This window comes from Pogona vitticeps, chromosome 3 (assembly GCF_051106095.1).
Source record: "Pogona vitticeps strain Pit_001003342236 chromosome 3, PviZW2.1, whole genome shotgun sequence".
Lineage (NCBI taxonomy): Eukaryota > Metazoa > Chordata > Lepidosauria > Squamata > Agamidae > Pogona > Pogona vitticeps.
Window position 1 is genome coordinate 182,877,046 of NC_135785.1, and position 27,016 is coordinate 182,904,061.

Sequence of the window (27,016 nt, forward strand, 5' to 3'; positions counted from 1 at the left end):
GTGGGGCTAGGAAGCACCAAACATCTGTTCAGCTGAAAAATGAACCAGCATGAACCACCGAACTGGCGGTTTATGTGCATCTCTAGTGTATAGTGAAATGAGAGGAGAGTCCAGGGAAGTAAATAGGAGACATGTAGTGCGAAAAAAGCATATGATAAATAGGATAAAAATGTTCAGTGGTGCATGGCTGTGTTAGAAATAATTTCTGCTTAGCTGAAGCTTAGTACTCCAATTGTTGATAACATACTCTAATAGAGTACAAAATGTATGCAACATATACTTTGGGCTAAATGTTATATGGTCTATAGTAACTCAATTGTAACCATCTTCCATTTGTACTAGAGTTGAATGACCCTTCAACTATGTTAGAAGCATTTTTGTGAGTGCTAATGTGATTTTAACACCTCTCATTTGGAGGCTACCTGTCCACATGCATTTTTGCCGCCCTTCTCTTTTTCTGAAATGAGAAATATCATAATCTTAAGCCCTCTCCTTGCTAAGCGCACCTCTCAAGCAGAATTTTAGAACCCAATTTTAGGGGCCCTTTTTAGCTTGCTGATATGAATACTGAAACGGATAGTGAGACTGTTTTGACACCTACCATTGTAATATGTTGCTGAAATGCTTGATTTCTAAAATAGAAAGGATGTGGAAGTGAAATGCCTGCGAAAAGCTGCTTGATAGTCATAGCATCTTTGGAGCTGTTCCTTTGACTGAATTGAATGGCTGCATAGAATGCTTATTTGGAAGATCCAGTTTAGCCCCCACTAAAGTTAGGCCCAGTGAAATTAATGGAATCTGTTAATCAACCCTAACATACAGTAAGTCTTACTGACTTTATTTAAAAGGTACCATAGCTGGAACTAAAATTAGCTTTTGAAGTGTAATAGCACTAATATGTAGTACCTAGGTTATTATTTTTTTCCTACTAAGCAAGAGATGCAATGGATTTGCTTGTTTTGTTTGAATTGAACCATTTTCTCAAGATCAGAATGGCATTTGCTGATTTTGTGTGTTAATTAATACCTTACTTGGAGGTGTTTTTAAAATTGATATTTGGGTTCTTTTTCAACATGAAGAGAAATGTTGTAACATACCGTATTTGTTCTAGTAGTGGTTATTGTTTTATTAATCATGTGGTCATTTTTAGAATCAATGATTGCAAGGTAAATATTTGGTATACTATTTCAGTTTTTAGGGGTCCATAGCAGTGTATAAGCTAAAATTCAGATGCAAAGTGTCTTGTTAAAATTCAAATCTTGCTCAAGAAAATTATGAGAAGACACAGAGAAAGAGGCTCCAGCTTAAACTTCAGCTTAAACACCTTAGAACTGAAGGTTACAGCTTGGTTGTACCAAAGAAATGAGAAGTGGCAATTGAAATTTTAGGACTATTGTGCAGAATACTTTCCTTTTATGTACTTCTTTTGCCAACCTATCTCTTTCCCCTTCATGAGGAGACATTTTGTCTAGAAAACAACCCAGTTCTTATCAGCATTGTAATATATTCAAGCCATATTCTCCAAGTTTCCTGATCTTCATTTGAATCAGTGGAAACCTTCAGGCTTTCTCAATGGAAATCTGGGTGTTTAAGACTCAAACAGTGGCTCTTTGTTAAAGTGTCCCAATGTCTTTCTCTTTTCTTTTCTTTTTTCTTTTCTTCTTCTCTCCCCCCCCCCATCACCATCTCTTCTTCTGTCCTCCCCTCTGTCCCCACATCTCTTTCTTGAGGGCTTAGTAAGGGCTAGGTAAGATTATGGTTCTGCATTATTGGAAGGTGGGGAAAAGGAACTCTTCAGTCAAACATATAATGTATTTGCTTTCAAAGCAGCTGTGCTGCTGGCAGTGGAAGGGCTCATGGAAGTGTGCCTTCTTTGGGGAAAGCTAGAGATAACAGCAGAATAGACTGGGGGGGGGACTGGTTTAAGTGGTTTCTCAAGGGCTTAAATCACCACACTTGCATTGGGTATTAGGTAGCATGTGGCAGCATAAAATGGAACACTGACAGTTTTGCTAACAAGTAATGGGAAATTGGCCTCAGTTTTGTGCATTATTTGTTTGACCTAGGGCAAGAACACCTGGTTCTTTTCAGAAAAAAACCCTTACTTCATAGCACTGAAATTATCAGGAGTTATTTCAAAATAAGTTATGGTGCTATTAATAAATTAAATAAACCAGACAAAGCTTTTCCACAACATAGTCCATGGTGCAGTCAAGAAACTGCCAAGAAACCTCTGAACATCTTCCACTGTGTATTGCAAAAAGATTTGAGATATTTTGAAGGGTACAGATTCAATTCAGGCAACCAGCCTAGGGTTCCTAGAATATTAGCACTCTTGTTCATGGCCCTTCAGATATGTCCATTGCCAGTTGTATCCACTAAGGATTATCATGTGACCACAACACAGGAAATACAATCTTTGAGCCATTTATTGACCTCTGTGTGCAAGCTTAATCTAGTGGCTCACAGGAGGCCACTGTATACATCTTGGGAAGATGCTGTAGCTGCCTAAAGCTATGGTCACTCTAGCAAAATGTTTCCAAGTTGTGAGTCCTTATGAATTTTGACCCTTTTTTCGGGGCGGGGAGTTTCAGATGATGCATGGTTGTTACTGATTCTCTGGTCCCCCTCAGTGCTATCTGTACTTCAAATCCAGCCCACTGGGTGGCTACCACTATATTTGTTCCCTTGAACCAATTGCTGAGTGATAATTCAACACTTATATAAATCCCACTAATTCAGTGGGTGTACTTTAGTTGAGTTTACCAAGTGGATTTAGTCCTTAGTATCTGATTTATCTGACGTGTGCCTAAGCATCCGACAAATTAAATTTGACTGAACAGTCTTGAAGGAGAAGGCTGGCAACCCTAAATTTTAAAAATAAAATGGTCTAAGCTACAACCCATTTATTGAAACTACATAATAGCTAGTTAGGAATGCTTCCCTAGCCAGTACAATAGCCTTTTATTTTAACATATCATAAATATTCATATATCTCCTCATCGTCTGAAGTTATGTCTTCCATGATGAATAATGCATTTCTTTTTAGTCTAAATGAACCCCTGGTTGATTTTTGTGTGTGGTGGTGATGGTGGTCAAACAGACATTTTACATCTAGCCTTCATCCGTTACATGGTACCATGAAGGATTTAAAATGATTTCTTTCCTCTGGGTTTTCTTTTAATTGAGCCAAAGCAGGAAGCACCAACTTGGCAGGCAGAATGGCTTCTTAGGAGCCAGACAAGCTCCTGCTTCCAAAAGGAAGTGGCTTGAAATATAAAATGCAGCCAAGCTTTGTGCAGCTTTCCCAGATATGAAAACTAACAACTGTAAAAAACAACAACCACAAATTACTTACAGTAAGTATCCATAGAATTCTTACCATTGATCATTTCTCATAAATCATTGACACCCTCTCTTGACTCCCTGGGGGAGCAGTTTCCCATTTCCTTACACCAGGGTACAGGCTCTCATGGCATCACCAGAACAGGCCCTGCTGAATGCTGCATTCCTACACTGAGCAGGGGGTTGGATTTGATAGCCTTGTACACCCCTTCCAAATTCATGATTCTGTGATTCTATGATACTATAGCAGCTGCAGAAAAATGTTTGGTTTTTTGCACATGTGCATTATCTCCTAAATAAATATGATGTTGTAGCTCCATGCTGGTCTGGTGTGCAATAGTGCCAGCTGAGAGTTGGGACACCACACACAATAAAATAATAAAATCGTGAGAATGCTAATGGAGAAAACTAGCATGAATAGAAAACCGGTATTTAATCCAGATATATTTCTCTTGCAGAGAAAGACCCTTTATTGAAATTGGAGTCAGCAGCATAATCAGATGGAATTTATAAATGATGGTAATTGCTATTAAATGCCCAAGCACACATTGAAGTTGTATTATTATTGCAGTTTTCTTTTAACAGTCATGCAGAAATGGCATTTGACTTGTCCCTCCCACAAAATTAACTATTATTTCTTTGAAACTTTACAACTGGCTCAGTACAAAATGTACTGCTTTGTGCTGAGGCAGTTCAACATTTACATGAAGTCAGAGATTGCATTTGGTTCAAAGGGGGAAAAAATCTCACTGATCTCCTAATGAGGTATTTAAGAAGAAAAATAGAAGTCATTGAAAACCTTTAATAATATGTTAACAAAACAAACTTTTCTATAAATACACTGGCATTTGAATACAACTCTTTTATTTGAAAAAAACACAAAAAACTGTCTTCATGTATTCCAATTAATTTTTGAGAAAATTATCAAAATACTGTGTAATTGTGCAGCGTCATCATTTAGTCGTTTAGTCGTGTCCTGCTCTTCGTGACCCCATGGACTAGAGCACGCCAGGCCCTCCTATCTTCCACTGCCTCCCGGAGTTGGGTCAAATTCATGTTGGTTGCTTCGATGACACTGTCCAACCATCTCATCCTCTCTCGTCCCCTTCTCCTCCTGCCTTCACACTTTCCCAACTTCAAGGTCTTTTCCAAGGAGTCTTCTCTTCTCATGAGATGGCCAAAGTACTGGAGCCTCAGCTTCAGGATCTGTCCTTCCAGTGAGCACTCAGGGTTGATTTCCTTTGTGCAGCACTAAATGACTAAACAACAACAAAAGTCAATTCTAACTTACAGTTACCCTTTCAAGAACTTTCTAGGTATGGAGTACTCAAAAGTGATTTGCCAGTCTCTTTTACTGGGGCCACTCTAGGGCCATGAAGCTTACCCAAGTCTACATAGGCTAGCTCCTGGAAGATACCTTGGGGAACTGAATTCTCAACCTCTGGCTCCAGCAGTCAGATGCTAAATTCATCGAGTCATCTAGCCATCATTCAGACAATGTATGGAAACCTTTTTACATCTGAGGAACACATTTCCTTGGGGACAATTTTCCCCCAATCTTTGGGAGGTGTTAGAGACACCTGAAGCCTGGGGTGGACAAGGATATAGCCAAAGTTAAGTGATAACTTCTCTTCCCCCCCCCCGCTTCCATTCTCTTTTATCTCCCAGTGCCCACCCTTCCTCTCACTCTGTTCCTCTCATTTCCTCCCACCAAGCAAACTACAGGGGAAAAGCAAATATTTCTTACAGAGACCTAAACTGATTCAGTTTATTTTATTGCAAATAAAATAATATATAATTTATTGCAATATTTTATTGCAAATAAAATAAACTGAACTTAACAGTTTTTGAAGTTAAGTAGCCAATTTCAGAATAGTTTTAAAAGCAGATTTGATAAATTTATAGAGGTAATGGCCACCAATGTCATACTAGTCCAGATTGCTGTATATTAACCTTTATTATCAGAGGTAATAGATTTCTCTAGATTAGTTTCTGGACAATGTGGGATCGAGACTCTGCTGGCAGGCTTCCCAAAGGCAATTGGTTGGCTGCTGATTAAACAGTGATCTAATCCAGCACAGATCTTCAGAAGTATATGTGTGAAGTATGGCTAGGGAACTTTGAAAGGTGTTTGCTCACAGGACTTCCTAGAGGTTTTGGCAGGATACACATACGCATCACAAAGAGAGAGAGAGAGAGAGAGAGAGAGAGAGAGAGAGAGAGAGAGGCATCTGGGATGACAAAACGTGCTTTCGGGCCACATTGTACCTCTCAGGTGATGCTGTGCCCTTCCCTTTGCCTATACAGTGGATCAAGCCTGGAGCTGCATGTGGTCCTTAGAATGGTATTTTAGTATTCTGCAGGATTGCCTTGAAATTGCCATCATGCATTTTATCCGGCTATAAGAAATGTTTTTAATTAAGTGGCCAAAGGTTGTGTGAAGCATTCTAAATTGTTGTATTTATGAAAGAGCAGTTGTCTTGAACATTTTTTTCAAGAGCTTCACAGCAAGTATAAAACATTTATCACCCCAAGAAAACAAAATGTAATGCATTTATATGTCAGAGAGCAACTTGTGGGGTGACAAGGAAGCATTCCATACATTAGGCCTGTCAGTAGCAACCTACCAAGTAGACAAATCTGTGTAAATCCTATTGTGCTTGGATAAATAAAATGCAAGTCTGATAGGTTGTTGCACTGTGAGATTCAAAAATATGCTAGCCTGCATTCCCAGCTAATAAGTAAATCTACAGTGCAATTTCCTTTCCATTTCAGTCTAAGTGGATGTTAAGTTTGCTATATAGCTGTTGAAGAGGTGAAGAGTAGACTATGGAAACGATGTGGCTTATATGAGTCAACAAAGCACTTAAAATGCCAACTGTTCAGGTTGCGCAGCTTGTGCATGATGACCTTCCTGCCTTGGATCACAGAATGCAATTTGTTAGTTAATCTCCAATGCAACATTTTATCACAGACAAAAGGATTTAGAATACTCGTATCAGCTATCCAATTGATAGCAGATAGTGCTCTTAATTCACTGCTCTTCATACTTTGGGCCTTTGGTTGAAACTAGCTAGAGTATCTGTATGTCTGTTGCCAGTAAACAGCTTTTAAATTTATCCTCTACTTTGCAATATCTACTGTAGGAAATATAGGTGGGAGTTTGGACTCCGGGCAATATACAGAATTGTCATAATTCTACCATAATAGAAGTACTGTAGCATTAGCAGGTGCCTGATTTTCCCCTATCCACAAGGGCAGAGATTCAATGTATTTCTTCATATGTGCAACATTAAAGCAGTGTCTGTCTCAATTAACAAATACAGCATATAAATGCATGAACATGTCATGTTCTGGAATTCTCTTGCTGGTGATGTGCAAACAGCTGGTGTAGACTATCTTGTCCACTGATGCAGTGTGATCCACCTGTACATATGCTTAGCTTGAAGATCTAGGGAGCTGCATTAGCTCACTGTTTTTCTCCACTAGCAGTATAGTGGATTTAGGCATAGTTATTTTTTAGTATGTACGTTATTTCCCTGTCCACACTGTTTTATGCCAATAAAGGTATACTGTACTACACCGTAGTATGTACATTTCTTAAGAATGATGTATAAGAATCACAATACAGTATTTGATTTATGGCACTGCCTAAGAAATATGTATCCTTTAAAAATCTTTATACCAGGAAGTAAAATCATGATTTATGATCCCAAGACTCAGATATCAGCTACAAGAGTTTTGAACTCCTAAGCTTACAATGACTAAAAGCAGAAGAGTTTGGCATTTTCTTCTGTTAGTGGCCCTATATATCACTTTTTAAGGTGGAACTTTGCAGTCAACTTTCATCTGGAAGTGGTTGAAGAACAGTAATGCCATTACTCAATACTTGGCTTCTATAGATCCTATTGATATATGTATGGACACAGTTGGCTCTTTCCCTTTTTGATCCAACTAAAAGCCGCCTAGAGTGTTCGCGACAAACAGATAGGCAGGGTATAAATGGAATGAATAAACAAACAAACAAACAATCTCAGGCAGATCTTTAAAAACAATGGTATTCACTTGACTTATGAATTTCTAGAGACATTCTGTATGGCAGCTGTCTGGGGCATGGCCTTTAGCCGTGGTGAGGAAAGGGCTGACAACTGAAATCGGCCAAGTTCATCTGACCCTTTTTCCCTGAAGCTGGTTTTCAGGCATGTTGGAAGACTGCAGGGAGGAGGGAATGGGAAAGGAATGAAGTTTTAATACTGTAAGTTGCCTTGGTTTCCTTTTGAGGGGAAGGGCCAGGAATAGATATTTTAAATAAAAGAAAGAAGGAAGTTCTATTACATTGTCAATTCATCACCATCATCATGTTGGATATAGACCAATTATTAATAGATGGTATTTACTAAAGAGTACTTTCTTCATTATCAGAAAAGGGTTAGGGTTAGTTACCTTTATTTTGCTACTTCTTTGCTTCCTCATGGTACTGTATGCAATGTACCTGAGTGACCTAAGTCCTAGATTGCTTCCTGTTATCTGGATCCATTTCTTGCCTGAGCCCCAGCAAAAGCAGGACACTTTGCAAGCTCTGTAAAGTAGAGAGAAATGGTTGTGGTTAAAAGACAGCCGAGTCCTTAAAGTCAAATTGTGGAAAGAGGAACTGATCCTCCTTTAGACTGCCATATCTGTAAGTATGTGCACATCCTATGCTAATGTGTCAGAGCTGCTTTTCCTCCACTGTAATTGCCTCTGTTGTTCTCCCAGTTCATTCAAAATGCCAACTCACATTACCCAGGATTAGAACTTTGCAGGGTTGGTCTCATAAGGCATGTCCCAAAATCGTGTATGTTAATTTTAGTACACAATACCTTTGAGGAGACAACTTATAGTTCATTTTTCTGTATGCTTAGAGTACACGTATTTCATTTTGCACTTTGGATCAAGTCCGTTAATACCCTGAAACTGTTCAAGCAGGATATAATTAGGAAAAAAAAATTCTAATAGAGGATGTAAACACCAAATTATATAGGTATCCCCCCCGCTGGAAAATTATTAATGTATATTTGGCTGTAGTGATTTTTTAAAAAAATATTTGTAAATTTGAAATGATCCATCTTTGCAATGTACTTTTGTGAATGCTGCTATTAAACTTTATTCTTCAAAGAAGAACATGAGTGGAAGAATGATACTAATGTCTTACTGGAATCCTTTTTTTCTTGGGGACAGAACTACTTATTATTGGGAATATGGGTTTGCCCTGATAATGGCAGCATTGTTTCAGCTTCGATGTATCTCACACCCTGATGTCACTATGAAGTGCTTTTATCTGTCTCCATTAGTGGTAGGTGCTGGGCTGTGTCAGAAAAATAGGCACAGCAGTAATATGGGGGTAGTGGACATGGGGTGGGGTGCAGGGGGCAATTGACTCCCTTGTTACAGCTGCTTCATTAGCTGCTGGCTTTTGCCTTCATTAGCTGCTGGCTTTTGCCCACCACAAAGTGATGGATATGAAGTACAAAACCGTACTGTAGGTTTGAACAGTATATTGTATAACTATGTTCTCCCATATGAATCTGCCTCAGTGTTAAGATCTTCATGGGAGATCTCAGTCCCAGGCACTGGAACTCCCTGCCACAAGAGGACAGACTAGTTCCCTTTTTTGTCTTTCTGCTGATGAGCAAAGACTTTTTAAAATTCAGATGGGCCTTTGTTATGTAGATTTATTGAAGACTCCATCATACTCTGCACCTCTCTCGCTTTTGTGTTCCCAATTGCTGAGGGAGGGGGAACAATGGAGCCTGTTATGTACCTGTGGCCAGGGGCCTGCTAGATACAGTGGACTGTAGCACAGCAATGTAGGAACTCTGGCTTGTAAAAGTGTTATGGGTACACAAATTGTGCTTTCAATTTTCCTGGAGGCCCGGCTTATACTTCTGCAGGGAGATGATGATGATGATGATGATGATGATGATGATGATGATGATGATGATGATGATGAGTAGTAGTAGTAGTAGTAGTAGTAGTAGTAGTAGTAGTAGTAGTATTCTTGAATGACCGTATCTCCAATCTGTAACCAGTTTGCTTCAACAGGATACTGCTCTTTGGCTAACCCTAGCCATTCAAGCCAACTTTCTCTTATTTCTTGGTGTTTACTGTAAGCTGCATGGTTACAACATAATAGTTGTGACAGTACTTAGCCCTAGTCTTGTGAGATGTGGCCAGAGAGGTTCCCTGCCCAGGAGTTCCATGGTTTGGAAATTGCCCTAGTTAGATGAACTTCCTCTGGTTTAGAACTCTTGTTATGAGCACTCCCTAAAACCTCCCAAATTTGGGCCAATCTCATAGTGAGTTTCCCTGCTGAAGCAACCTTGTACTAGGGCAGGGAGAAACAGAAGGTGGAGACAACTTATGGTAGATTTATAGACTCTTCTTCCACTGGACTGGATGCACTTTAGTGTGCTTTCTTGCTTACACTGGGACAAGATGTGGATTTGCCTTATGGTACCTAAGACCCTCTAGTTTTCCATGCAAGAAGGGAAAGATTCTCTCTCACACACATTCTCCCTCTCCCTCTCTCTAAGCTAGATGTGAATGCAAATGTCACTCCTACACCACCACCACCAGCAACTTTGTAGCATCGCCAGAAGCTTTTATTTATGCAATATTTAAATTTGGAAGACATTACAACATGTACATAAAAGAAATAGAAAACTTGCCCATCTGCTGTGAGCAGATGTGAAGTTTTGTGTCAGAAACATGAATGCACAAGTGCCTGATTCCATGAAAGGGAAGAAAACAGATCACCTGGAATTGCCTCGCCAATGGCTTTCAAATAACATCTAAAGCGTGCTGCTTATATACCGCCCCATAGCATTTCAAGTACTCTCTGGGCGATTTACAAGTTAATTATGCAGGCTACACATCCCCCCCCCCCAGCGAGCTGGTTACTCATTTTACCAACCTCGGAAGGATAGAAGGCTGAGTCAACCTTGAGCTGGCTACCTGGGATTGAATCCCGGGTTGTGAGCACAGTTTTAGCTGTAGTACAGTGGTTGAACCACTGTGCCACAAGGCTCTTGCATGAGGCTACAGCGCATCAGGTTAATAATGACTGTGTTGTATTCATTTGTGTAGCAAACTGTTGCACCACAAAGAGTTGAGATCTACATGTGCACTTTTCTAAAAAGTCTGCAACAGTTAATGATTTCATTGATTGGGTAGATAGATGCTAGCCTCCTGACTTTTTCCATGATGTTGCATATGTGTTTCCCAAAGGCATGTGGATGAGTGGACATTGATTTGTTTAAGTTTATTATCATTTCAAAAAGTCTACTTGAATTTAAATAGATAATGAGGGGAAAGGTGAGTTATCAACAACACCCTGCCATTCCCACTGTTGAATAGAAGGTGGGAGGGGAAAGAATTGGAAAGAAGTGATAGGGCAGTAATTTTAAGAGATATAGTGCAGCCTTTTTAGATGAATGTGTAAGAGGCCTGAGGGATAGGAAGAGCAAATCAAATCCAGTAGGGTTGTGTAATAAAGAACAAGTGTCAAGCTATTGGCTTGTTATACAGGTCATGTCCTTGCTATGACCCAGAACAGGGACTCCTGTTTAATTCAGGTTATGAATTAGATCAAAGCTAGTATGCTTCTGTTAGTATGGTTTCAAGATTCTTTCACGACAGATGTTGCTTCCAGATAGTTACTTCCCAAGGGAAATGTCCTGGAATTGGCTAATTTATATTTCTGTCTTGTTGAATCTGGTGCATATTTTTTATTATGTGTTGCTTTGTTATTTATTATTTAATTTTATTTCTGTAGGTATGGAAGGCAAACATGGGCCCTGCTACTTATACTTGCCTATTTTTCTAGTTCAAACTATTGTCACTTAATTGCCCTCCCTTCCCTTTATGAAGATAACAAGCGGAAAATAAATGGAGTAAATTCCTTCCTTCTCTCCTTGATGATCTTCTAGGGTTTGGGCATAACATCCCAAATGGATAATAGTTTGTATTTTACCATGGGATCTTTTGTAGAAATGTGGAAAACTAAACCCAGTTTGCATGGATTTGCCAAGAATATTTTTCTTCTTCTTCCCCTGCTGCCCATGAGGAATGTGTCCCATGGCTGGGGAAGTGTCATTAGCCAAAAACAAAACAAAACAAAAAACACTATGGTTATACAGGTACTGAGATTTGAATTCAGTTTTCACTAGCTGTGCTGTGGAGTCTTCTCACTCAGTATTCATTGCGGGACATCAATAAGAATCATTCAAAGTCTCTCTTTGTTGCTTTACAAAGTGACCAAGGTAATGAACTGCAGTAGTGAGTACAGCTTTTACATGCTTGGAAATGGTCTGCCAGCTCTCTGTCATTGGGGGAAACACCAGGAGGAGACAAGAGTGTTTTCCTAAGGCAGAATTGCATACCACCCTGTGAAAGCACACTGGAAAATTTAAAAGAAGACCAAGAAGCAGAAGAGAAATTGTAGGCGAAGTACAACAAAAGAATTTGGCATATGTTTTGTGGGGGGGGGGAGGAGAGAGGGAGAAAGAAATGAGCTGAGCATTATACAGAACTGTATATACTAAACCAGGGGTCTCAAACTCAATTTATCTGGGGGCCGCTGGAGGCAGAGTCTGGGTGAGGCCACATCAGATTTTCCGCCAAGCAGAGCAAGAGCCCGAGGAAGCTGCCCAGGAATTTCCTTAGCCCAGCTGGGGCTCCAAGGAAGAGGAGGAAGAGGGGCACCAGCTCCTTTTTCACTACCACCACCACCAGCAGCAGGATGAAGAAGTGGAGAAGGGAGGGAGCGCCGGCGACCGCCTAGCGGGAGGGGACGGCATTACACAAAAAACACAACCCTCACAGAATTGGCCTTGCCAAAGGAGAAAAGCCCCCACCGGTGCCCACAAAATTAAACAGAATGGAGCGGGGGGCCACAGGTGCACGTACGCATGTACACAAACACGCACGCACGGAGGTCCAGCAACCTTCCTCTGAGGGCCCCCCTCAAAAAAAGGCACACTCAGCAGCAGCCGCCACCCCCACCATGACAGAGGAGCAAACTTTGCGAGGCAAGGCGAATCTGTCTGGCAGGCTGCAGTTCTAGATGGAGGGTGCAAGAGGCGCTGTCTTGGGAGAGAGCCGGTGAGCGAGGTGAGGCTTTTTTTTACTCTTGACAGCAGAGGGCGCGTGGGCGCTTCAGGGGGCAGGCAAGGTGGGGGTCACAAACTATCATCTGGAAGGCCGCAAATGGCCCCCGGGTCGCATGTTATAGACCTCTGTACTAAACTTTCAGTAGAAATAAGAGAAAGTGACAATAGTTGTGGTGGAAAAGAAGCTGCATTAAAAATATTTTGTCTGGTTAATGATGTTCATCTATGAAGCTAGATGATCCTTTTTTCACTTCTAGGCCTGTGTCAAAATCAGGGAAGATGATTGGGGTTAGGAGGGAAGTTGAAAAAAATGATCAGAGCTTACTAATATAGTATATTGTCTCTAACCTCCTTTGCCCCAAATGGCCAATGCCACCTGCAAGGAAGTGTGTTTGGCCATTTGGGATCTTCCACTTGTCCTGATCTACTCCAGTAGATTCCCCTTTTTCAAATCTGTCGGTGAATGTGCAGTTTTAGACCAAATTTTAGGCATGAGAGGAAGGCTTTTTAAAATCTGAAAGTGTCTGTCTCCAAGATAGCCAACGCCGATGCAATATCAGATATCAATGAAATATGGTATGCTTGCTAATATAAGTTGCTTTCCTTTCCCCAACTTTCATAATAAACGCCAGGAAAAAAGTGATGAAATTTGGATGTGTAGTAGGCACATGGAGAAGTGATCAAAACCCTGTCCATGAAGCAATAAAGCTAAATAGCACTTACTATGTTTCACTTCAGGATATGACTGGGCATTTTGATGGTACATTGGTCATGCATGTTGCATCTTGCCCTTGACATTCAGAAAGACATTCATTGCAATCACTGTATCAACATCTCACCTAAGCCAATTTCAGTTTACTGCCTATGGCCAAGTCTCATCCAGTTTTGTCCAATATCTGTGTTCATCTCTCTATCTCTCACTATATAAAAATAGTGCATATTACAATACTGTATAATTTATGGAATGTTTGTGTGCTACTAATGTAGAACATTGGCAGAACCAGCAGAATGTATAGACCTCATCTGAATACCATTGCACCATAAAGAGTGGTAGTGTTTCTAGAGTACAACCTTGTATTATAACGTGTATGGACCTTAAATTATCCTTCCCTTTATACTGTGTGACTTGAGAAGCATTTGGACGTTTTGTAGGATAGCCTACTATGCACAAGTGAAAGAGAGCTTGTAATGAAATCTCATTGAAGATGCAGAGAGTATGTTTCAGCATTAGGCATTCTCCTCGTGTTTCACATAAATGCGTCCCAGCCTCATGAGAGGATAAGCTGTGCATTTGCACTGGCTCATTCAGTTTATATGTTGGTAAGGGAAGCGTCTTGTGCAAGCAAGGTACAGTGTGGCTATCTGTCTTATCTATCTTATTTGCTTGTTTGTTTGTTTGTTTAAAGAAAGCTGTCAGTGACTTACTCCATCGTTTTACTGTATGTTTATTTGCTGATATTTGTGCATGCTGAAGGCATTCTTCAAAGAAGCATTGGCAACGTTACAAATTGCATAAGTACAAGTCTGGACAAAATTAAACCAAACTGTTTCACAAAGTTGCATTCATCATAATGTCACCTGTTGTTCCTTTGTTCGTAATAGATAGTACTCCATCAGGATGTGGAAACGATGCAAATGTCTTCCCAGGTTTTTCTTTTCCGTTTTTATAAAATTGATTCTTAAAATTGTAATAACACTGCAGCTTTTGCGTGCGCACTCTCTCTCTCTCCTGTTTTTGGACTTAAATGAAATGGGACTACAAATGAAGTAATTTTGCTTGCTTCGTGCAAAGCAATATTTTTGAACAGAAATCTGCTTTAGAGGCATAATTTTCTGTTTTTTTTTTTAAAGTATTCACAGCATGAGCATTCAGTGTCCTCAACAACACTCCCAGACCTGATTATTTCCCTCATATTATGCAGAATGTTCTGCTGGAATTGAATCAAGATATCATAATTATTTTTAAATGGGGCAAATGTATCACCTTGTGTCTTAATAGGACATGTTAGAAAAAAGCATTAACTTGACTCCATTAAAAAAAAAAGAGAGAGAGAAAATACTGCTGAAGAATTAGAAGCTTCAGATGAGTGCTAACTATTCTTTTCAGGTTTATCTGTGCTGTAAACTTTGTGTAATCAAATTAAGAGAAAAACAAATATAATAATTTGAGCTTCATTGCACAATATCTTTGTCTTCCTTGAAGACTCAGCAACATGCATTACTAAAAAGGCATTAAGTTACTCAGAGGCAGAGAGATATTTCTCTGCACTGTATGGCTGGACACGGTTTGTTGAATGTAAATGGTGAAAAGAGGTGATTCAGAGATAGAAATCTGTAGGAGATCCCTGCTTCTGATTCTCGCTTAGTTGACAGCTTATGAATTTATTGAATTTGCTGATAAAAATTCTGTTGATGAAGGGAACAGAGTGCCTCAGGATGAAAAGGCATGTCTGTCTGAATGTGTGTGCTACATTCACACATCTTTCTTGGTGAACTTCCATAACAGCTAACATGCCGCAGTTTGAATACCAAGAAACATTTCACTGATGTACCTGAAAGAGCAAGTGTACGGTTGTATATTCAGCATCATATAGTTGCTATTTGAATGTGACTTTTTAAAATAATATTTTATGGAATAGAGTTCAATCAAGATGTTAGCTGAGTTTGTATATGTAATAAATCTCTGTAATAGCTAGAGATTCCAGATTTTTTCTATATATTCCATGCACATTGGGAGTGCAGTCTCAGAAGGGTTTATAATGATCAAATTGTTTGTTTGTTTGTTTTATCCTTCCAACAAACCTAGGGCATCTTAATGATGTATTAAAATAGTGTTGACAGTGTCTATTTCAATGTTACACCTGTAGTCATCATATTAGGCATTGCAGTGACCAAACAAATTGCAATCCAGCAAAGCATGCAGGAATAGTAAAGCAATGCTTTAGTGTATTTTCAGAAAGAGCCTTTTATTTTTATTTTTGTCAGGAGAAGGTATAATGTGAGCTGCCATCATATGCAGCCATTTAAAAAAAAGGAATTCTGCAGCTGGATTGATGCTTCTGGTGTTTTTGATTGGTGTGAATGAGCTGGCTTATATTCTTAGAGGGGCCCAGTAAGAATGGAGAGAGAAAGTGACAAGTTGTTGGGCAATAAATTACTGTGAGGAATTGTGTTCAGCCCCACATTTGTTAAATGTTCTAGCTTGTGATATTTTATTTTCAACCAGTGCAGTGGAGAGCTCTTTAAAATTTGCACAGCTATTTTGATAAATGAGTAGGAGAGGTTGTAGGTTCTGGCAGCCTGCGGAGGGTTTCTGGGGTGAGGGAGATCTTTTTCTGCTATTTTAATACATGTATATGCATATTTGTATGTGTGTGTGCATACCTGCATGCACACATGCATGCACACGCACGCACTGTACACAAGTAACCCATTTTTAGCTTAACATAACAAAAAACTTTTTTCTTTTTAAAAAATTATGGTTTGTTTCCAGTAATTTATGATGGACAAGACTGCATAATTTAAGCACCTTTACACCTTATTTATTGCAACGGAAGAATTTAAGCTCACAAGTATCTTTTTCCAGTTGACACATGTGCAGTTTAAAAGTACGTATGTGTGATTGGAATGTGCCCTTTGTAGTTTTGACAAATGTGTAGATAGTAATAACAGAAATGTTAATATATAGCTGGAATGCAAATGAAGTTGGTGGGTTTTCTGTCATCTGCTTCCCAATGGATTTTCAACATTAGGGGTACTGCTTGTCTCTCTCACACACAACCGTACTATGAAAGTTCCTAATTTCCAGTGTTTGACTCAGCTGTTCCTCCTTATATTGAACATTGTGGAATCTGAGAGGCATGATATTTTAATTGAAACATGAAAGTCTCTGAAAATGTCACTAAACATACTATTCCACTATGCATGATGTAATTCTCTTGCCTCAAGAGGAGTAGAATAATTTTTTGCCATTAGCAAAGAGGATAATGGAAAGCAATAGGCATACTTGATAAAGTTCATTTTGGCTTAAGAGACTCCCAGAGCAGCTTACATTTTGTCTGTGAAACAAAGCAGCGTTTTGCCTGTACATTTGTAATCTCAAAGACCTGACACAAAAGGAAAAAAGGGATGTGGTGGAGAAAGTGAGGAGGAGAAAGTAAACACATGCACCAATTATTTAAAAGCATTCCTTCCAATAACTAGTTTGAATGGAAATAGTTGGGAGAGATGAAGAGCCTGATGCAGCTGGTTTTTCAACAGTGCAGATCAGATGGCCTGCTTCTTATCTCCCTCTGCTGCTGCAGCTTGATGGAATGCCTCCTGCCAGGGGCTAGTTGAGGGAAGAGGAGCCTCACTTTTCGTTCAGCTGCTGGAAGGGCTGTTCGTGTCCTTCCTCTCTCTGTCTCTGCTTTGGCCTGATGAAATAGCAAAGAATACATATTCAGCATCGCAGTTGATGCATATTCAACCAGGTCTGTCTGTTTGTTTGCACCTTCAAATGCATTACTTATTAAAGCAGGTCTTTGTATATTTTCAGTATGCAGTCAACACTGAAAAGTGTGTCATATCCTTGAGTAACCTGTCATAGGTACTGTGCAGGATTCAAGCTAGGAGCCAAAGTTTCTGTAGCCTCAGTTCATGATAATCTCTGGATCTTTGAAGACTAAAGTTCCACCAGAAGATGATGAACAGATTAGGCCTGTTTGCTTATACAGTATTACAATATAGTGCTGTCCCCACTGTTCATTGGGAATAGGAGCATTCCCAAATTCTGAGGTCACAGATAGAAAGGTAAAATAGCACTATTGAGACAGAAATAACACTTAAGTACCCTTCTTTCAGGGGACTTAAAATACGGATGCTATGCAAGCTAAAGATTCACATAAAATCGCTTCAATATTGAGCTGTGGCAGATGGATGATAATAATGGTCATAACATGGCCCCTAGGAAGACTAGGCCCAACTATAACTCTTTTGGATCTTATAAATTGGATGAATTAAAGTATTTTAACTGACCACATAAAACAAAGGCTGATTTGAATTGGCCTAGATCTTGTTGCTCCCAAAGTTCCTTTTTTTCCCTCTGCTACTGGAGGGCTTCATGTTTTTGTTTTAGCCAAAATAATTCAAATGGGTTGGTTGTAGGTTTTTCAACTGGAACATGGCCAAACAGCCCAAAAAAACCTACAACAGCCATTGGATCCCGGCCGTGAAAGCCTTCAAGAATAAATTCAAATGGGCTTTTTTCCATGTGGTTTATTTATTTATTTATTTATTTATTTGATTTATACCCCGCCTATCTGGACCAATGGACCACACAATGGTTAGTTGTGTGATATGTTTTTGTAAAGGTGTGTGTGTGTGTGTGTGTGTGTGTGTGTGTGTGTGTGTGTGTGTGTGTGTGTGTGTGTGTGTTTTAGTGACATGGGCAGTTGGAGCATGATGTTCAGGTTCAGGGGAATATGCCCCCCCATTCTGTCTTTTCTTCCACTCTCCTGCTGATTTTTTTTATTTTTAAAAGAGTATTACATATATGAGATTAGTTCTAGATCATCCCATTATATTATTGCTGGGTCCTTGTTATTATTTCCTGCATTTACACCCCATAAAAGGACTTGCAGAGGAAGGACCAGAGGAAAGGAAGAAGGGATGCTGGGCGCTGGAATGTGAATCATATTGCATCCAGTATGAATAGTGAACTTCCGAATCAATAAGCAGCCCCTGTGTGAGCACTGACTGCAATTTCAAACATAATACAGATAGTGCATCAAATAGCAGCAAAGTTGAATTGCTCTGATTTGGCTTCCCAGTGTAGCTGTGCCCTTAGTCCTATACCGACTGAATCCCAGCCTTTGCCTTGGTGAGGCAAAAATCTGCATTTCTCTAAGATGTACTTCAAAGCCCTGCTTTGCAATGTGCTACCAGACAGTAACTTTCCTCATTAATTTATTGCTTTGGTTTCCATTTGTTCTTATGCAAAAGGCTCTTTCTACTTTCTTTGTAAATACCTTGTTCGCAGTGCTATTTGTTGATTTCAACTGAAACAAACCTACTGAAATTAATAAGGACCTATATTAATTTCAGTGTAGTCCTATTCATTTCAGTGTATCAATTCTAATTTAGGCTAGAGCTTAACTGAGTTTAGCCCAGAGATACCAATGTCAGTGATGTGATTTGTGTGGTCATTAATGTATACAGTATATGGAATCTCAGGCAGCATACTGGAATCTTAACTTATTTGTTGGGAATATCTGAGTATTTCATATCATGTTCTGGATCAGGTGGTTATTAGAAATGTATGGCATAGAGTCTTGTCACTGGTTTGTAAGTGTTAACACTGATGCTGTGCCCATCCATGCAGTGTGTGGTGGCTATCAATGTAATTAGATCACAAGGTTATTCTCCTCTCTCACCTTAGTTGTGGTACTTGAACAACTGGACTACATGCTTCATTTCTTATGTGAATTGTATAACGAATTCAGAGCAACATAAAATCTGTGTGAATTCTGTGTGAATTCTGGCATTTTTTGTACTATCTTCTGTGTTTTTAGTTTAATCATCTGCTATTGATGTAAGAGTTTCTAGCTTTTGAGCTGTGCAGTTTTTCATCACTAAGGCTTCTCTTTCCTGAAATGTCTTCATACTTCTGCATCAAGAACTTCGGCTTTTTAAGGAACAGATCTATTATATAACTTGAGGCAAACTGATAAGAAAACATTGTAACATGCATATATTTTCTTCTGGTTGAGAAGAGAGTTTTTTCAAATTAATAATCCATGCTAAATGAAAATAAGCTAAAGGAAAGATGAGATTTTTTAGACAGCAGTCCTATAAAATCTTAACTGAAGTAACTCTCATTGAGGATTATGCTGTGTCTTTTATTCTTGCCCTTTTTTTTTGCAGAACTTCTAAGTCACCAGTATTATATCTTGATATAAAAATGTCTGCAGTTTTCATTTTAAAAAAATTAAAATGATGTGCAAAGATGAGATATTTTAAATACCTTGAAAGCAGTTAAGACAGAAAATATAATTGTCATAGAAAGCATGGCCAGCATAATTAATCAACCAGTTGATTCAAAGTTTCCTCCCAGGTGGGGAGAGGAGAGGGAAGACTCTCCTGTTCCAGGCTGGTTGAGTGTGACAAGGCAGACGTGAGTCACACCTGAGAGTCAGGACTCTGGAGAATTCTGTCCAGGGCAAGATATGCCAGGTAGCAGATTCTCACTAAGAAGCTGAATGTGTTATTCTGCCACTTGTAGCATCTAAGAGAATAAGTGAAGCTCTGCCTCTCAAGAGTCCTCTTGGAATTTTACAAAAGGTTATGTCCCTTTATGAGTTGTGCTCTGTTGTAATTCTGCATTGTCTCTAGGTTCTGCACTTTGTAAGGAGAGGAGAAGAAGGTCACTGTGGGTTGCCTGCAGTTTATGGGAAGAGTTGTCTGACTCTGAGGAAGAGAACAGAGGGAATCTTCTCTAGAACCAAGGACAGTAACCTCACTTTCTACTGAGTTCCTTTTCTGAATAAAGGTCTGCAGAGGTTACTGTTTTGAAAATTGCCCCTTAAGCAGCTTTGGAGCCTTATCACCCCTATCTGCAGAATTTTCAACTCATGGAAGGAGCCACCAGGATCCAGATATTGTTGGGACATTGTGTTAACATTGGGACGTTAATTGAGAGGTGGGGCATTTGGGGCCATCCAGAAGCATTTTGTTCCTACAGTTGCAGTCAATTATGTTTTTCAACTATGTCTCTCAGTCTGGAAGGCTAGAAGAACCAAAATGGAGTATTTGTGTGTACAAGGGATGGAAAAGTCAGACTCTGATCCTAGAACTACCAGAAGGTAGCATGTAGTCCAGCTGACGTCACACTCATGCTTATCAGGATTCTTCAACAGGATTCCCTAACTATATGTAGAACGCCTAAAAGTGCAGACCATTTTTTTTTCTGTCTAGAGAGATGGCAGAATTCCCAAATGTTTCCAGACAGGTGAGCAGCAGATAGATATAGCATAATGGAACAATGGGTGCTTGAAAGGCAGTAAAGCTATGGTCTGTGAAGAACCATGCTGTACAATTAGACATGGCTTATATGAAGTTGCTTTGAAAACTGTGGTGGTGGCGGCAGTAGCAGGGGTGCTGGTGGCTGGTTTATTTCCTGTCTATCTGTGGAACAGAAACATTGTTTTTGTCCAAATGTTTATTCTCTTTGATCTGCATTGAATTGCTACATGGTAGAGCAATGAAAAAGAGCTGGAAATAATAAAGATAATACATAGCTCAATCAGTGACTGTAATGTTTATCTTTTCAGTAGGAGGAGAAATTATGAATTGCATCCAACAGTGGAACATCATTCACTAGCAGAACAGATTCTCCCCTTCAGGGAGCCTTTCGGAGGATATTTCAGTGGGTGTGCTGGGCTCTAGGATGGAATGAGGAAAAGTTCCCTTGCATAAGCTGGAGTCCACTTGAATATGTTCTCTTGCTTATGTTCTCTTATCAGCAGTGACAGCTCTGTTGCTTTTGTTTTTATGCATTTTAATAGCTTCCTGTTTCTACCATGCGGCAGTGTGGGATAACAGGAATGCCTGAAAACCTGAATTTCCCCCTGACCAGAAATACTTACTTTGGTTTGTGTAACACATTAGCAATTCTCTGTTATTCCTTTTTGGCATCTAGAACAGTATGTAAGCAGAGTTTGCTGCAGTGTTCAATTCCTTCTTTTTGATGTGCATTCAGATTTTCTTCTCATGTTACAAACACGAACACTTTCCTACATCTATAGTCAGGCTTTATCTTAATTTTTCTTATTTTTTTAAACCTCTAAATGAACTGAAGAAAATGGAAAATTGCAGCAAATATAGGCACACCAGTCCTGGGATTGGAGTTTAGATGTCCTCCGTGTTCAGTCATAAGAAAGGCAAAGTGGAGCTGAGCAAGAATAAAGTGGGACAGACTTCTGAACAGATATGGCCGAGTCTAATACTGTATTCATTTATAGCTAGAAGATTAGTGGGGTAGAAGAGAGAGAGAGAACAAGGTCAAAAGAACGCTTCAGGATCAAGATCAGGACAAAATGTAGGACTGAAAATAAGAGATCAAGAAAGGGTACCAGACAGTAAATAACTGCTATCTGAGAATTTACTTCTTAATAAAAATGAAGGGTATGGAAGTATGAGCAAGAAGGAGAAAAAAGAAAACAAAACATGGATAGTTGCAACACCTAGTGAGAATAAACCACACAGCCTGTTTACTTTCTAGGGATAAATTTTGAAAACTTTACAGATTTGTTTGTCCTTCCTGCAAATCATTGGAAGAAAATGACCTTTGAGTTGAACTGTGTGACATTGGGTCCCTTTATTGGGAGATAGCTGGTCTGTAAATAAGACAAATAAAAATAAAATAAGTGTATTTTAAAGCAGTTTTTCTGGATAAGACAACGAAAATGTATATATTGGGTATATATTGTGTAAGCATGCAGATGTTAAGGTACACTCTACTGCATAGAACTTTCTTCTGATCATAACAAGGCAATCTATAGAAGTAGGGGAGTACCAGTCTACAGTTTTACTATTTTAGTTTGCTGAAGATTTACCTTTTCTAATACTGCTTGCCAAGAACCTTAAAGGAATTGCTTGTACCATTTCTCTGACCAGGGTATCAATTCCAAGATATAGATTGTATTATTACACTCCAGTGGAGTAAGATGTACAGCTTGAAGGTCTGGGGACTGGATATCTGAGTTTCCTTCCCAAAGCTCTGTCTTCTCCTGGCCAGGAAAGGAAGACCCCACTATCGCCAATCTCTTGTTCCAAACTCTTTATGCATCTGCCAAGATCATATCAGACAAATAAAATAGTAGAGGACCTGTTATGGATTTCACAGTTGAAAAAAGGAATGCATCTCCATGGTAACTAAAGAGGTCCAGAAACCATAAGAAAATAAATCTCTTTTTATGTTATGTGTAAGTAAATGAAAAGACTTGGGCTGGGGGACAGGAAGAAGTAGTACAATATATGTGCATATTTTTTTTTTACAGGAATGTATACAATAGATGCCTTTTCCATAGATTAAAATTGTATTTATTTTGAAAATGGGATTTGTACCATTAAAATAGCCTTCCTATGGCACACATCATTTAAAATAATAAAAAGACCTTATTAAGAAAGAGGTTGGAAGAATTTGTTATGCAGACGAATGGAGCTGGCAGGACTTTTTGTTCAAAACCGTCCTTGAATCTCTCAGCTCTTACACAGACCACTACCTATGCCTCATCCAATGGACAGAATGAGGATGAGATGATGATATTGCTGTAAAAACAACAATTAATCACTGTGTTCTGTTCCATTTTCCAAGGACTCACTGACAGATTAAATTTCAGAAGATTATAATAATGGATCATAGTAACAAGGTTGGGCAATTATTACTTTGCTGAAGTTGAAGAAGTGACAGAGGGTAGCCATAAAATGGCACAAGGCAATGCATCATGGTGAGGAGTTCATATCCAAAAAGCTAGTACTGTATTGTCTAAACATACTCTGCATATTTGCTGAATTTAACCTCTCCATTAGACTGCCACCTTTTAAGCTGATAGATCATCTTGTTGTTTACTGTTATTGGTTAAAAAAAGGCATCAAGGACTCACTGTGAGTAGAATTGTGGTAGACACTGCATAACCATAAAGATGCTGTTGTTGAACAACACAACATCGATTTAGTTTTCTGAGTATATATGTTGTTGTTGTTTCAATTTATGTACCACCCTGTAGTGCTAAAGCACTGTCTGGGCGATTTACAGCATAATTATGCAAAGTACTTCCTCATTTCCCCTACACCCAGTGAGCTGGGTATTCATTTTACTGACCTCAGAAGGATGGAAGACTGAGTTAAACTTGAAATGGCTACTTGAGGAGCCTCGTGGTGCAGTGGTTAAACCACTGTACTGCAGTCAAAACTGTGCTCATGACCTGGGGTTCAATCCCAGGTAGCTGGCTCAAGGTTTACTCAGCCTTCTATCCTTCTGAGGTCGGTAAAATGAGTACCGAGCTCGTTTGGGTGGGGGCAATGTGTAGCCTGCATAATTAACTTGTAAACCGCCCAGAGAGTGCTTGAAGCACTATGGGGCGGTATATAAGCAGCATGCTTTTTGCTTTTTGAACCCACCAGGATCAAACTAAAGTCATGAGCACAGGCTTGACTGCAGTACAGTACTGCACTTTAACCACTGTGCCACAAGGCTCTTACTAAATAATATAAAAGACTGAGCCAATGTGGTGTAGTGGATACAGTGCTAAACAAGGACTCAGGGGACCTGGGTTCTAATCACCACTTGGCAATGGCAACTCAGAATGGCAACGGTAAAAAACAAACAAACTCCTTGAACATGCCATAAACCTTGAAAATCTTATTAGGGTCCCCATAGGTCATGAGTGACTTAAAAACACATAACAACAGGTTGTGTACATTTAGAAGAGGCTGAGAAATCTTTATACACTATAATATTCCTCTAGCAAGAAACAATTCCCAAACCAGGAACAATCCCTAGTTATCAGTGTTATTTCCTCACGTAGGTAACCTTGCAGGGTAGTGTACTTGGAAAATGGTCTGAATGTTTAATACTGATTTAAAGTCTTGTGTGCAGTTGTTTGTTTTATTGATTTGCTCTGTCCCATTAGTGACCAAAAGACCTAAAGCACAGTTGTTGATCATGTTTTACGGTTTATATTTCAGTCATGATTGGAGGCAGTGTGCTGTACATAATGAATCTACATGGCTCCAGCCGTCAACTGTAGAAGCATAAAATCTACAATTTATTAGGATTGGGAATTAACCAATGAACAGGTATAGGTTATTAGAGGTTGCTGACAAAAGCTCAGATATAAAATTCATTGGTTCCTGCCATTATTCATCTCTAACTGCAGTGTGTAACATGCACAGTTGTTGAAATATTTACAAATTAAAAATAATTACAACAGGGCACTCTGGAAGTTGCATGCTTTCACTTAGAAAAACGTAGCTTAGCTATATTTTTGTTCTTGTACTACTAACTCAAGTTGTCCTGTGAAATAAAGCTGAATTTTGATTCCTGATAAAAGTAATTTAATTACTGTTTGAATTAGTACATTTTAAGTAGAAGATCTGTAGCCATAAATTAATGAAGACCCCATGGGGAAAAAAACAAAATGAAAATGAAAATTGTATCACACAGTAGTTTTTTTTTTAAAAAAAGACTTCCATATTAATATTTTCCAAGCAACTCAGGTGCAAAATAGAAGAAAAGGAATGGACAGTTCAGGACGTATGAAGAGTAATTTAAAGAAAAGCATTCTGTTTTTAATTTGCAAAATATACTACTTATAACCTCTGCATATTAAAAGTATACTGTCCTGGGAACAGGTTTATTTATTTATGTGTTAATTATTTGATTAATATCTAACTTTTCTCCCATAAGACAGCTTACTATAGAATTAAAAACTAAGTACAGCTGAAAACACAATAGGTTATGGATATTAAACATAATTAAATTAGTTATAATAATAAAGCACAATAAAATTTAAACAATTTGACACCTCTCAATTAAAATAGTTATAATTACAATTAAAAAGTAGAGCACATCCATTAAAATTCCTCTCCTTAGAAGGCAGGCATTTCCCAAACAGGGACTGAAAGGAATTCATTACTAGGTCTATAAACTTGACAATTAAATAAAAAACATTTTAAAAATGTTTTATAGATAGCAGGACAGCCCTAAGTCCACAGGTTTCTGCAAAACCCATAGAGAAGTGAATAGGAAAATGAATAAGTAAATGAATAGGGGAAGAGTAGGAAAGGGTACATTAAAAAAATGAGTAGAAAAACAAAGAGGAACAAAGAAGGAATAGGTTAAAGGATGACGGAACTATTAGGAAAATATGGGCTTTGAAAGGAAAACCTTTGCTAAATAAAAACATGCTCAGCCTCTCTTCTAACATTAGACAGGCACCTCACAGTTAGGGCTCTAGCATTCCTTGTGCTCAAGGCTCTATAGTGGAAAAACAGTAATCTAGTACAGTGGACCCTCGACTTACAGACGGCTCGACTTACAGACTTTTCGAGTTACAGACTTCTCTGGCTGCAAAATTTAGATGACTTGCAGCCGAAGAATCGACTTACAGACCAGAAAAAACCCAAAATGGAACAAAAATAGAATAAAAACTGCCAGTTATGGGATTAATTGGTTTTCAATGCATTGTAGGTCGATGGAGATTCGACTTTTCGACTTGCAGCCACCGTTCCAATACGGATTAATTCTGTAAGTAGAGGGTCCAGTGTATTGAAGGGCTGACTTTTTTGCATGAAGTTTTGTATTTGGAAAGTGGTCAGGTAGAGTGTAGCCAAGGGATGCTTCTCTATCCAGCTATGGGGAATCTAGATAAACATGCAAGGAGGGGAAGTGCTCTAGATTTCTCCCTCCTTGAGCATTTTCATTGGCTAGATGAATCAAGGGCGATATTTTGAAGAGGAGAATCTTGTCTCATGGGTGGAGGATCTCAGCAGTTCTTGAATGTTAGCAGAAAAATCAAAATTTTGAATGGCATTTTAAATATTTAAATAATTTTTTATTTAGCTTGTAACTTTGTTTCCTTTAATACTGTAAGCCATCTGGGATCTTTAGGAGAAATGTGGCATATAAATGAATGGATGAATATGGCATGAAGAGCCTATATACATAGAGGAAGACACATTTTCCGAAATCTTTTCTCCACAAAAGGAGAAAAGATAGGGTGCTCATGCTCCCTTTCATAATGTGTCTACATTTCCTGGAGTCTAAACACATGAACAGAATTTCTGTCTCTGCCAAATTTTGACGTAGATTTTTTTTCTGTCAGACTCCTGCCCTGATTCCGCATATCAGATATATTTATCAGAGCAGAACTCCAAATGTAACGTTTGTTATAATTCTATACGTAAATTTCTAGAATCTTATAAAGATTGATAGGATTGATTATTATTCCATTTCTTTCTGTTTTAAAAAATATTGAAACTTAAAATTAAGCGAAATGAAAACACTCATTAATTGTGCAAATACATTTTAAAAAAATAAAACCATTATTTTTATACTTTCAAAACAAGGAATTCTGTTTTACTTTGATTTTTCTTTTGAGCATTTCTTCATTCTCCTCTCCACTGCATTTTATTTATTGAAAACCTTATGTACAAAATGTATTACTACATCAATTTATGACAACTGCAAAATGTATTTATGGCCTTCTATACCCACATTTGAGGAGACCAGTGGAAAACAGTTTTCAAGGATGGATTAGGGACAGGGCACTCCACTTCAGGGAAAAAGCTAAAACATTACAATATTTACCAAGTCTATTCCAACTATGAACATCTTCTGGTTCTGTAAACGTACCACTTTGAATTATGACAGATCATTTCTGTGAGTCTTTCTATATACCGTATCTCGAACATATTTCCCCTTAGAACAGACCCATAATCTTTTCAGCATCTCCTATGGCATGCCATATTTTCTAAAATGA

The 27,016-nt window shown here is 38.7% G+C and overlaps 1 protein-coding gene across 8 annotated transcripts in view; it reads left to right on the forward strand.

Annotated features, from left to right (window-relative positions):
* FRMPD4 (FERM and PDZ domain containing 4) overlaps nt 1–27,016 on the forward strand; it is a 403,518-nt gene that overhangs the window by 224,583 nt on the left and 151,919 nt on the right. For 2 of the 8 annotated variants that reach the window (XM_078390379.1, XM_020786780.3), the window contains exon 1: nt 13,683–13,841. The exons of the other annotated variants lie outside the window; for them this stretch is intronic. The gene's annotated coding sequence lies outside the window, so the exon portion shown is untranslated. Of the gene's footprint in view, nt 1–13,682; nt 13,842–27,016 lie in introns of those variants that run through there. 8 annotated transcript variants of the gene reach the window in all.